The 9877-nt window shown below is 47.1% G+C and overlaps 1 long non-coding RNA gene and 1 pseudogene across 1 annotated transcript; one reads left to right on the top strand and one right to left on the bottom strand.

Moving 5' to 3' along the window:
* Positions 1-258: 258 nt before the first annotated feature.
* LOC148118222 (serum amyloid A-3 protein-like) lies at positions 259-3069 on the bottom strand (annotated as a pseudogene).
* Positions 3050-9702, top strand: LOC148118223 (uncharacterized). The gene is made up of 2 exons (XR_015736379.1): positions 3050-3745; positions 7669-9702. It is a non-coding gene; the product is annotated as an uncharacterized LOC148118223 (long non-coding RNA).
* Positions 9703-9877: the final 175 nt, after the last annotated feature.

A 9877-nucleotide genomic window follows, 5' to 3' on the forward strand; every position in this document is an offset into this window, starting at 1 on the left:
GAGCCGCGGTCAAGAGCTTGCCTCTCATGCCAATGCTGACCCCTCACGGCCGGAGCGGCCACTGGCGCCCCATCCTTTCAGAGTTGCACTAGCTCTCCCCCGCGCGCCCAACGACCGCCCATGGAGCAGCCTGGCCGGCAACTGCTACAACTTCAGAGGGTGGATGCTCCCGACGACTGGAGAGCAGGGCTGGTGTGGTGTTTCTTGGTCATTCCCATGTCCCACAATCTTGTGCGATTTCAAAATGACAGTGACAAGTTGCATTTCACAAGTAGTTATTCAACAATTTGAGGGTGCTTAGAGATCCAGACTTTAGGAACTAATTCAATTCAGTAAGTGCCTCTTTCCTTGCGGGGCTGCACGGCTGGGAACATCAAGAGAAAACTCAGTATTTAAGAGGCAGGCCAGCAGGTCGGAAGTAGTTGGGGGGGGGGGGGGGGTCTCTACCACTCCGGCGCCATCTCTTGGCAAACTGGTCAGCTCTTGAGTCTGCAACCCTGTCCTATGAACCTCTGAACACCCTCTCTGGCATCACTGCAATCAAGACAGACAAGAAGAAGATCCATAACCAAGCTGATGACAATAGCTCCACACTCTGGACTCCCTTCAAGAGATGGCTGTGCTAGGAGCCCAGGAACACCAGAGAAGGAGAGGCTGGTACTGATCCTGCCTGAGTAAGCACCTACTCAGCCCAGGATTCCACCCTCATGCTGGATGAGCAGCACCAAGGAACAGAGGGTGGGGTTCATGTATCACTGCCAACCGTTCCCAGTACTATACACAGAAAAGAGGAAGGCTAGCAGGCAGTGTGCACAGGATGCAGAGGAGAGCCCCTCTTGAATGTCCAAAGCAGTCAAGCTCCGCTCACGGAGACCTCTGTTACCTGGCCACTTTAGCAGCCCAGGTTCCTCCTGGTCCCCTTTGGGCAGCATCATAGTTCCCTCTAGCATGGAAGTATTTGTCCTTGTCTTTCCAACTGGCCTCTCTCATGTCAGAGTAAGCTCACCACATGTCTCTAGTTCCTGGAGAGGGGAGAGAATGGCAAGGAAGATTACCTTTAGGCAAAGCAGGGTGAAAACTTCTGTCTAACTCATCCCAATGACTTCAGCCTTTCACAAGCCCAGAGAACTATGGCTTGGCATGAATAGTTCTTACTTCCCCATGTCTGTGAAGAAGCATATTTGGAGCGAGTTTTAGTTTGAGGGATTACTGTCTTAGCTCTGCTGTTATTGGTCTTTGGCTGCTCAAGGGGAGAGATGATCTGTAGGAGGTGTTTCATGAGACAATAGTGAAGCCCTCTCCAAAATGATCCCCGGAAACTTCTATATATTTTGTGAGCTCCTGAGGCCTCTTTCCTTCCTTATCTCCCCTCTCTCCTTTCTCCATTCCTTTCCTTTCTTTATGCTCTCTTCCTTTAGAGACAGCATGCATCTCTATATAACCCTGGATGACCTGAAACCCACAATTCTTCTGCCTCAGCCTCCCAAATGCTACAGTCACCACTGCAGCCACAGCTCTCTCCCAGCACAGGCAACGGGAGAACCTGCTCTCCAGGCAGAGTGAGTGCAGCTCTGCCGTGAGTCCACGGATGTCCAGGGTCTACTGCAGCCTGGGCAGTTCCCAGCACCCCATCAGCAGGAGACAGCAGGGCGTTCTCTGACAGACTGAAACAAGCTGGATGACCAGAAACTCTAGGTGGCAAAGGAATCTAGGTTTAAAACTTCTGTATCCTCTACAAGAACAGGGAAGAGTGTTCGCCATCTTGGTGGCTATGCAGGAAACCGAGAAAATGCACGTGGGATGTTCGTGGAAGATTCTCCATCTGTTATCTTCATCTCACTTTTCTGTCCCCCAGGGAGGTGTCACAAAGAGCAAAAGGTCTAAAGAAAGGACAGCAGTGGTGAGCTGTGCAGTGAAGGAATCAGACCCAGCTGACATCAAATGGGAAATATCTTCGGAAGTAACGAGTAAAGGAAAGAGGGCAGGGAGAATATCTAGGTTGATTTAACTTTTATTCTGTTGCGGCTGGTGGGATGTCTTTCCCTTGGTGATAGTTCCCTGCCCGTGTCTCGTCCCCAACAGACCTGTATTCCAGGTAAGTAAGTCATGGTCTTCTGCCGGTGGCAGAGGATCTGAAGCTTCCTTAAAGACAGCTGCCTTCCCCAACCCATGACCTGCCGCTCTCAGGTAGAGTGAGTGTGTGCTCATGAAGTCCTCGCTCTGTTCTGGCAGCTGTGTAGTGGACTCTGAAAAGCTGGCCAACCTGGGATAACATCTGTTCTTTTTTGGGTTTTTGTTAGATAGTTTATGTCTGCTTTTGGTCTCAGATAGATGGGGCTCTTACACCACCAGGTTAATTTAAAAAATTACTCTATTTATACAAATAATGCTTCTTGGACAACGCCTTTTCATGGTGTGAAGAGCTCAGTTAGCCTTCGCTGCTGTCACTGTGTTTGAGGACTGCACTGGTTCTCCTCTTCCTCCCCTGGAACACTGTGCACCTGGAACTCTACATTTCAAGGACACCAGACACAGAAGTGAGCCGTTCATCACCTTCCACAAAGGGGCAGCAGATCCCCTCTCCTGTTGGCGAATCTGCATCTTTCAATTACAGATTGCTCCTCTATTCCTGTGAAAAAGCTGCTCTACTCACATTGCGTGCTCTCAGGCTTGGGATCCTCACAGAAGAGGTCAACACTGACCATAAAAGTTCAGAACTACATAGCAAGAGCGACAATGTTCCCCTATCCAGGATATTTCACAAAAACGTTTGCCCTGAAGTGTGTGGTCCCTGCTCTGGTAAATACTTGGAATCCAGAAATACAACCTCCTGCCCCCATCCTTTGTTCTTACCTAGACCAGCTTCTTTGATGAACTCGATCCACCTTTGGCTGTCAACTCCCAGGACCAAGAGACACAAAATGATGGCAATGGAAGGCTTCATCCTGCTGTAGGGTCAGGGAAACACAGGATGAACACTCCTTTCATGGGGTGGAGGATGCTTCTATGAGCTGTCCTTGTATGCCAGCACCAAATCCCACTGGATTTTATACAGAAATCCACACACATGTAGAGAGATGATGGAGGTGGATTCCAGGGATTTTCTAGCTTCCAATTTCCATGTGTTTTATTCGACTTCCCATGTCTGACAGTTTTCAAATGGACCACTAGTATAAAGCATTTGGCATTCTGATCTTGCCAACCAAAACCCAACTGTATAGGAAGCTTCTGGAAAGGCGTGTGGTGGCTTTATTGCCATCACAGTCTCTGCATTCTATCTAGAGAAGGCTGACTCTGCCCTCATCTGAATTCACACAGAAACAGACAACAAATCCCCATGCCAACAGTCCTGCCTCCTGTGAATGCTAATGCATCTAGTACATTCAGGAGAGAGACAGAGCAAGAAAACAGCCAGTGAATGCTGGCGGGGAACAGAGGAACAGAGTCTGCAAAGAGCAAATGCTGGAAAGTTCGGACAACTCACCTGAGGCTGTCAGTTCCTGCTCAGACCTCAGGTGAACGGCTGGGGATGTGGCTGGGGCTATCTATATATATTGTCCCCTGACTAGTGAGGACATCCTGTTTGGTCTTGCATAATCCCACTTGGCCATAACTTATCCTTCAGAATATAATGATTTCTTTTGACTCAGTTGTGATTTCCCCAGATTGTTCAATCTACCTATGCTTAGGAATGTGGCATGTGGAGCTTCCAGAGTCTTCCCCATCCTTACTGGAAATAATCAAGGTAAGGACTGTCCATTAAATCATACAGGGCCAGTGTCTAAGGAAGGAACAATAATACTAGAAAAAGAAATCTGAATATGTAATAATCATGGGGGTACATGGCAAATCCAAAGTCTGAGATTATGTCCTTTCAAAGCGTTTTCCAGAATTAAACTGGGCTGAGGATATAGGAGAGAGGACAGCAGAAATTGACTTTTGGCATCCACATGGGTGAACTCAACACTGGGAAAGGACTTCTCCAGACTCGTGTTTACTCATGAGCAATTGCTAAGATAGAAAATAAAGCAGATAAAATTCAGATACTGTGATGTAGGTTGGTCTTGCTTCTATGTGTTGCTTTCATTGGTTAATTAATAACGAAACTGCTTGGCCTGATAAGTCAGAACATAGGTGGGTGGAGTAGACAGAACAGAATGCTGGGAAGAAGGCTATGAGGCAGACGCCATAGCTCTCCTCTCCGAGATGGACTCCGTTTAGATTCGTCCCGGTAAGCCACAGTCAAGTGGCAATATGCATTAATAGAAATGTATTGAATCAATATGTAAGAGCTAGCCAATAAGAGGTTATAACTAATGGGCCAGGCAGTGTTTAAATGAATACAGTTTCCATGTAATTATTTCAGGTAAAGCTAGCCGGGCTCCTTCTACAATACTGTGATAAGCTAGGAACACAGAACAATAGTTCAGGAATTTGCTTCAAAGTCATGAAGAAGTAAGACACCATCAGCAGGCATGAGCAAGGCCCACAGTTGTTAATTATGCTACAGTGGGTTCAGGCAGAAAGTGGCCAAGCACAGAAGAGGAATGCTGGGAGATAACATCAGGAAACAGCTGTTGGAGACAGAGAAGCAGCACTAGGTGTTTGTGGTAGTTCACATACGACTCAGTTTCCATCTGCAGTCGATTCTGACTTATGAGGCATTTGAGTTCAAGCTTGCCTGCTCTGCTTTTTCCAATAATCTTGAAGGTTATGAGAGACTTCTGATTTAGCCCATGGGAAAGAGCATTTTGTCCATGAGAAAAGAACATTCTATCTACTGGAAAGAATATGGCTGATGCCAAACCTCAGGACCATCAGTATAGAAAGTAAGGCTGCTTCTGAACAGCAAGTGCATGCTAGAGAGGAGGCTGCTCACTCAAGGACAAGAATGGTCTTGTGCAGTCCAAGTTCCTTCCCTGACTTCCCTTGGGGACAAAGAGGGAGGAGGAGAGGGAGGGGGGGAGTGGGAGGGCGTTGGGAGGAGGGGCGTAAATGGAAACTTTTTATAATTTAATAAAATTACTAAAAGAAAAAAAAATAAAATAAAAAAAAAGAAAAAAAGAATGGTCTTGTGCTTAGATACTGACTGACTGTCTGTGCTGTGCAATAAGTTTCTGCCTTTGCTTATAAGTTAGTTCTGAAATAAACTCTGGGCTGTTTGGCTGTTTTGGCATGACTTAACAGACCTCCCAATTCTATCCTGTGTTTCTGTCTCAGTTCCTTTCATCAATATTTCCTTAGCCTTAGCGTCCCCCCAATCCAGGACCCTAGCTGACTTTATAGCAGAGGGCTGCTACAGGTTTTTCTTTGTGAATTTATCTTATGAAAAAAGTCCATTGGGGGCCACAGTTCATTTCGTATCCACTACCCTTTATTCAAAAGAAAACAAGTTAAATGTGTTCGCTTCCTTGGAGAAGGAAGGGTACAGCTACAACACAGTCGGTATGATGAGGGCATCACATTTGTTTCTCTGTTCTCAGGGACTCTGGACTAGAAGCCCGGGGACAGTGTTCGCCCAGAAAGAAATAGTTCAGGGTTGGGTGTTTTTTTTTGTTTGTTTTGGTTTTTTTTTTGGCCTGGTATTGTTTGTTACAAGAAGAGAGATGTGAATATTTCAAGATGATGTAGGCAAACCATGGTGACTCCTGGCCAGGAAGAGGAATAACAGGCGAGGAGAATGGAAGTGAAGAGCTTTTTGTTGGACTGCAAACCACAGGGCAGCATGGTGGGTGAGGAGGACTTTGGTAAAGTGGTGCAGGATCAGTCAACGCTGGGCACCATGTTTGAGAATCTTTATCCTAGATTAGAGGATCTGGAAGTGATGCCTCTCAAAGGTTTGTTTTTTTGTGTTAGTTCTTTTGGACACCATGACATGAGAGCTATAAGGGGGAAAGCTGGCAAATGATTTCACCTCTTGGTCTTTAGCCAAGGCACTGCCAAGTCACATTTGGCTACTCCTTACATGGCTTATGTTCCTTGGGAAAGGGATTCTTTGGTGGCCTGGGTGAGGCTGGCTTGACTCACATTGCTTTAGCAGTAGGCAGTAACCAGCACTTACAATCTCCCACAATCCCTGGTGGTGGCCCTGCTTGGGAAAGTGCATCACAGAGGACTTCATAAGAAACCAACCCCTTTTCTGTTCTGCTGCCTTTTGGGTAGACATTTGTTCCCAGTGATTATGTGCTGATCTCCTCAGCCATTCTAGACTCAAACTTCCCACATGTCCACCCTTCTAATCCACCCTCCTCCTCCTCCTCCTCCTCCTCCTCTTTTAATTTGGTCTTATTGTATCTGTTAATTTTTTTTTGGCTGGATGTATGTTCATGCACCACGTGCATGTCTTGTGCCCATGGAGGTCAGAAGAGGGTATCAGTTCCCTGGAACTGCAGTTATGGATGGTTGAGAGCCAACATGTGAGAGCTGGGAACTGAACCCAGGTCCTTTGGAAAAGCAGCCATTGCTCTTAACTGCTGAACCATCTCTCTAGTTCCCAGCCTCTTCTTGATAGATTAGAAGACAAGTGAGTTCTTTCCCAGACAGTAAGAAGAGCTCTTCACGAGAACTTGTTCTTTATTAACAGTTTAACTAACTCTCTGAGGATTTTATCCAGTGTGTTCTTATTGCATTCACTCTCCATCCACAACTCCACTCTCACCTCCCTACCCACCTGACTTAAAGATCTCTTCCTTTTCCTCTTCATCAAGTCCAGTTCTTATGAGACAACTACTCTTGGGGATGGGGTCTCCCTAGAGCTTGGTCAACAGGGGTCATAACATTAAAAAACTGACCCTTCCTCTCCTAGCAGCAATCAAATGCCAATGGGTTCTGAGCTAGGGATGGATTTCGTGCCCACCTAGCCCCCTCCGTGCTGGAATTTTGTCTGCTTTGAGCTTGCACAGGTCTTGTTCACACTGTCACGATGGCCGTGGGTTCTCCTGTGCATCTGCCCTGTCATGTGTGGAAATCACTCCGTCCTACAAGTCACCCACCACCTTCACTTCCCCCTTTCTTTCGGTTTCTATTCCAAGAGATGCCTGAGTGTTGTGGGATGGAGTGTGATAGGTATGTCCAGGGATGTTTTTCTTTATTGTTCATTTTATTATCACACAATGTTGCCCTTTGTTCGTTTATGATGTGTCTCCATGGGATGGAATCTCAGGAGAAGGCTTGTATTGCTATCATCCAGACACCTCTCTCAGTTCCTTTAGCAGGTGGTGAATAAATAAATAGAGAGATGACTGCATTCTGCAAGCTTATTTACTTAAAGGTGAAACTGAAGGGAATTTTAAAGGACTGCAAATGTTTGAGAGAAGCATGCCATTTTGGAATAAACACAGACTGAGGCACAGTGCATTGCATCACTCCAGCACATGCAGGAACAGCCCACATCAGACCCAGCACCAACTTACTGTAAATGGGCCCAACCTGAATTTCCCGTAGAGTACTCCACAGCATTGAGTTATTGCCTGCAAGTTTGGAAGGACTCCACAGATAATGAACTTGTGTCTAGATGTAGGACAAAATGTCCTCTGAGTGTGAGCCTGAATTCTTCCTAGCTAGAAATTTCAAAATGTGAACCTGGGAAATTTAAGAATTATGCAATGTTTTCTTTAGCAGTCAAGTTTGTATTTCTGCTGATGAGCCCTTTTTCCTTGTTTCCTACAGCTGAGAGGACAAAGAGGCTCTGCTTGCTTTGAATCCTGGAGAATTAATGCAAGAAGTTGAGCCAGCCCCAGAGCCCCAAGGTCTGTGAGGAGGCAGGAGCACAGGCTCTCAGTCCCGACCTCTCCTTACCTCTCACTCCTGCTTCGTGCACATGGAAAGGACCGAGGGAGTGGAGGGGACGGCTAGAACACAATGCTTGAGGGGCGCCTGAGAGCCGACCTGCCATTTGAGTGAACAGGAACTGCAGGGACTTTCAGTAGCTGACAGGAGCAGAGTTGTCCTTCTGTGAGGAAAAAGGTAGTTGTGGAGCTAGATCTCTTCGTGTGCATTCAAGTGCCCAGAAAAGAAGGACAAACAGACCTCCTCAGCCCTCAGGAGGTTGCACAGAGGTCGCATAGCAGCCTGCTAGCAGACTCCATGCCCTGCCTGACACACAGGAGTGTGGTGAAGGGGTTCTGTGGACAGTCCCTGACACCCTGGTGCTTGCTCCTCATCTTGGTATTTAGGAAGGATGGAACCGTCCATATCATCAGAATTTGAAGGGTATCGGCAGTGTGCCAGGCAGATAGGGTGATATTCTGTTCACCTCTGCCACTTGTTCACCCTGGTTGGAAAGACCACTAAGTTTCGAGTGAAGATATTGGCGAGGTGATGATCAACACCTTACCCCGGGAGCAGATGCAGCTGCTCCTCTTTCCAGGAATAACCTCCATCGCTGAGGGCACCGGTGGGAAGGTGAAATTCCTGCCAAGAGCAGCCGTGCACACCATTTCTGCAGAGACTCCCAGGTCAGCCTGAATAGGAGTGCCCCAGACTCCACTGAGGCCCTGGCAAAACTCCCTTCCTATGACACTCCTGTCCCTTAGTTAAGACTGGGAGGCCTGGTGGCAAGACACCTCCAAGTCCCTTGCATGGGAAGCCCAGAGCCCTCACTTCCCCAAGTGTCCCAACAGCCAACTAGCTCCTATGGTGGGAGGGGCACCTTACAGCAGACCTGACACTGGAGCTTAAACAGGACTGCAGGGACTTTCCATAGCCACTGTGACCCAGTGTTAGGAACAGAGAAGAGAATTTTACCTTCACAGTCAAACTAGTTTTGGGAAAACAAAGGCATGTGGTGGTGAAGCCTCCTGAGCCAGCACTCTAAACTGGCTCTGTTTCGGTAGCACATGACGCTTTTCAGACTACATTCCTCTGCACTTAGTACATCTGTATCACACCCTCTTCTCCCAAGGCTCAGAGACCATTGCAAAAGAGGAGACTTAAAGACTGCAAGATCCAGACATGGTGCCTGACTGAAAGGAAGCTCTTTTCCAGACACAGCCCCTGCTTGCATGTATGGCCTCACAGAGTAGCAATAATGACAGCATTATTGGCACAGTATTGGCACGCGCTCAGACCAGACAAAATCTCTACGTGGAGAGGGGAGACAGACACAAAGTCACCCATAGTGGAGGAGCTAATGGCAATTGATAGCCGCTGGGAGAGGAAGAGTGGCTTTTCTTTAAGGGTTCAGGCCCTACTAAGTCAGCCATGCTGTGGTGAAAGGCCACACACCCAAGTGTATATGAGCAGAACAAATTAGGCTTGGTGGATTAAAATAATCCAAGAGAACACAAAGGTGGGTTGATAGAGAAGGCAGGGTGGACCTGGGAGGAGTTGGGGGAAGAGAATTATTGTGTTTGCTGTCCCTGTAATAAACACCATGACTGGCGTGGCCTGAACAAAATTGGTTCCATAAGGTCACACATTTGCATGCTTGCTCCACAGTTGGTAGAATTGTTGAAACGTGTTAGGAGGTGTGTCACTGTTGGATGGGTTTTGAGATTCAAAAGCCCACACACCATTCCCAGTGAGTGCATTCTGTGCTCTCTCTCTCTCGCTCTCTCTCTCTCTCTCTCTCTCTCTCTCAATATGTAAGCTCTAGGCTACTTCTCCAGCACCGGGATGGTCAGCCTGTGCCATGTTCCACACTGTGACAGACTCACACTCTGAACTGTAAGTGAGCTCTCAATTAAATGCTTTCTTCTATAATTTGTCTTGGTCATGGTGTTTCATCACAGCAATAGAAAAGTAACTAAGACAATGACCAAAAGAAGCTTGTGGTGGAGAGAGTTTACATGGCTTGTAGGTTACATACAGTTTTTCCTCCGGGGGAAACTAAGGCAAGAACTCGAAGTGGTAACTTGGCATCAGAGGCACGGAGGAA

Source organism: Myodes glareolus, chromosome 24 (assembly GCF_982192425.1).
Source record: "Myodes glareolus chromosome 24, mMyoGla1.1, whole genome shotgun sequence".
Classification (NCBI taxonomy): domain Eukaryota; kingdom Metazoa; phylum Chordata; class Mammalia; order Rodentia; family Cricetidae; genus Myodes; species Myodes glareolus.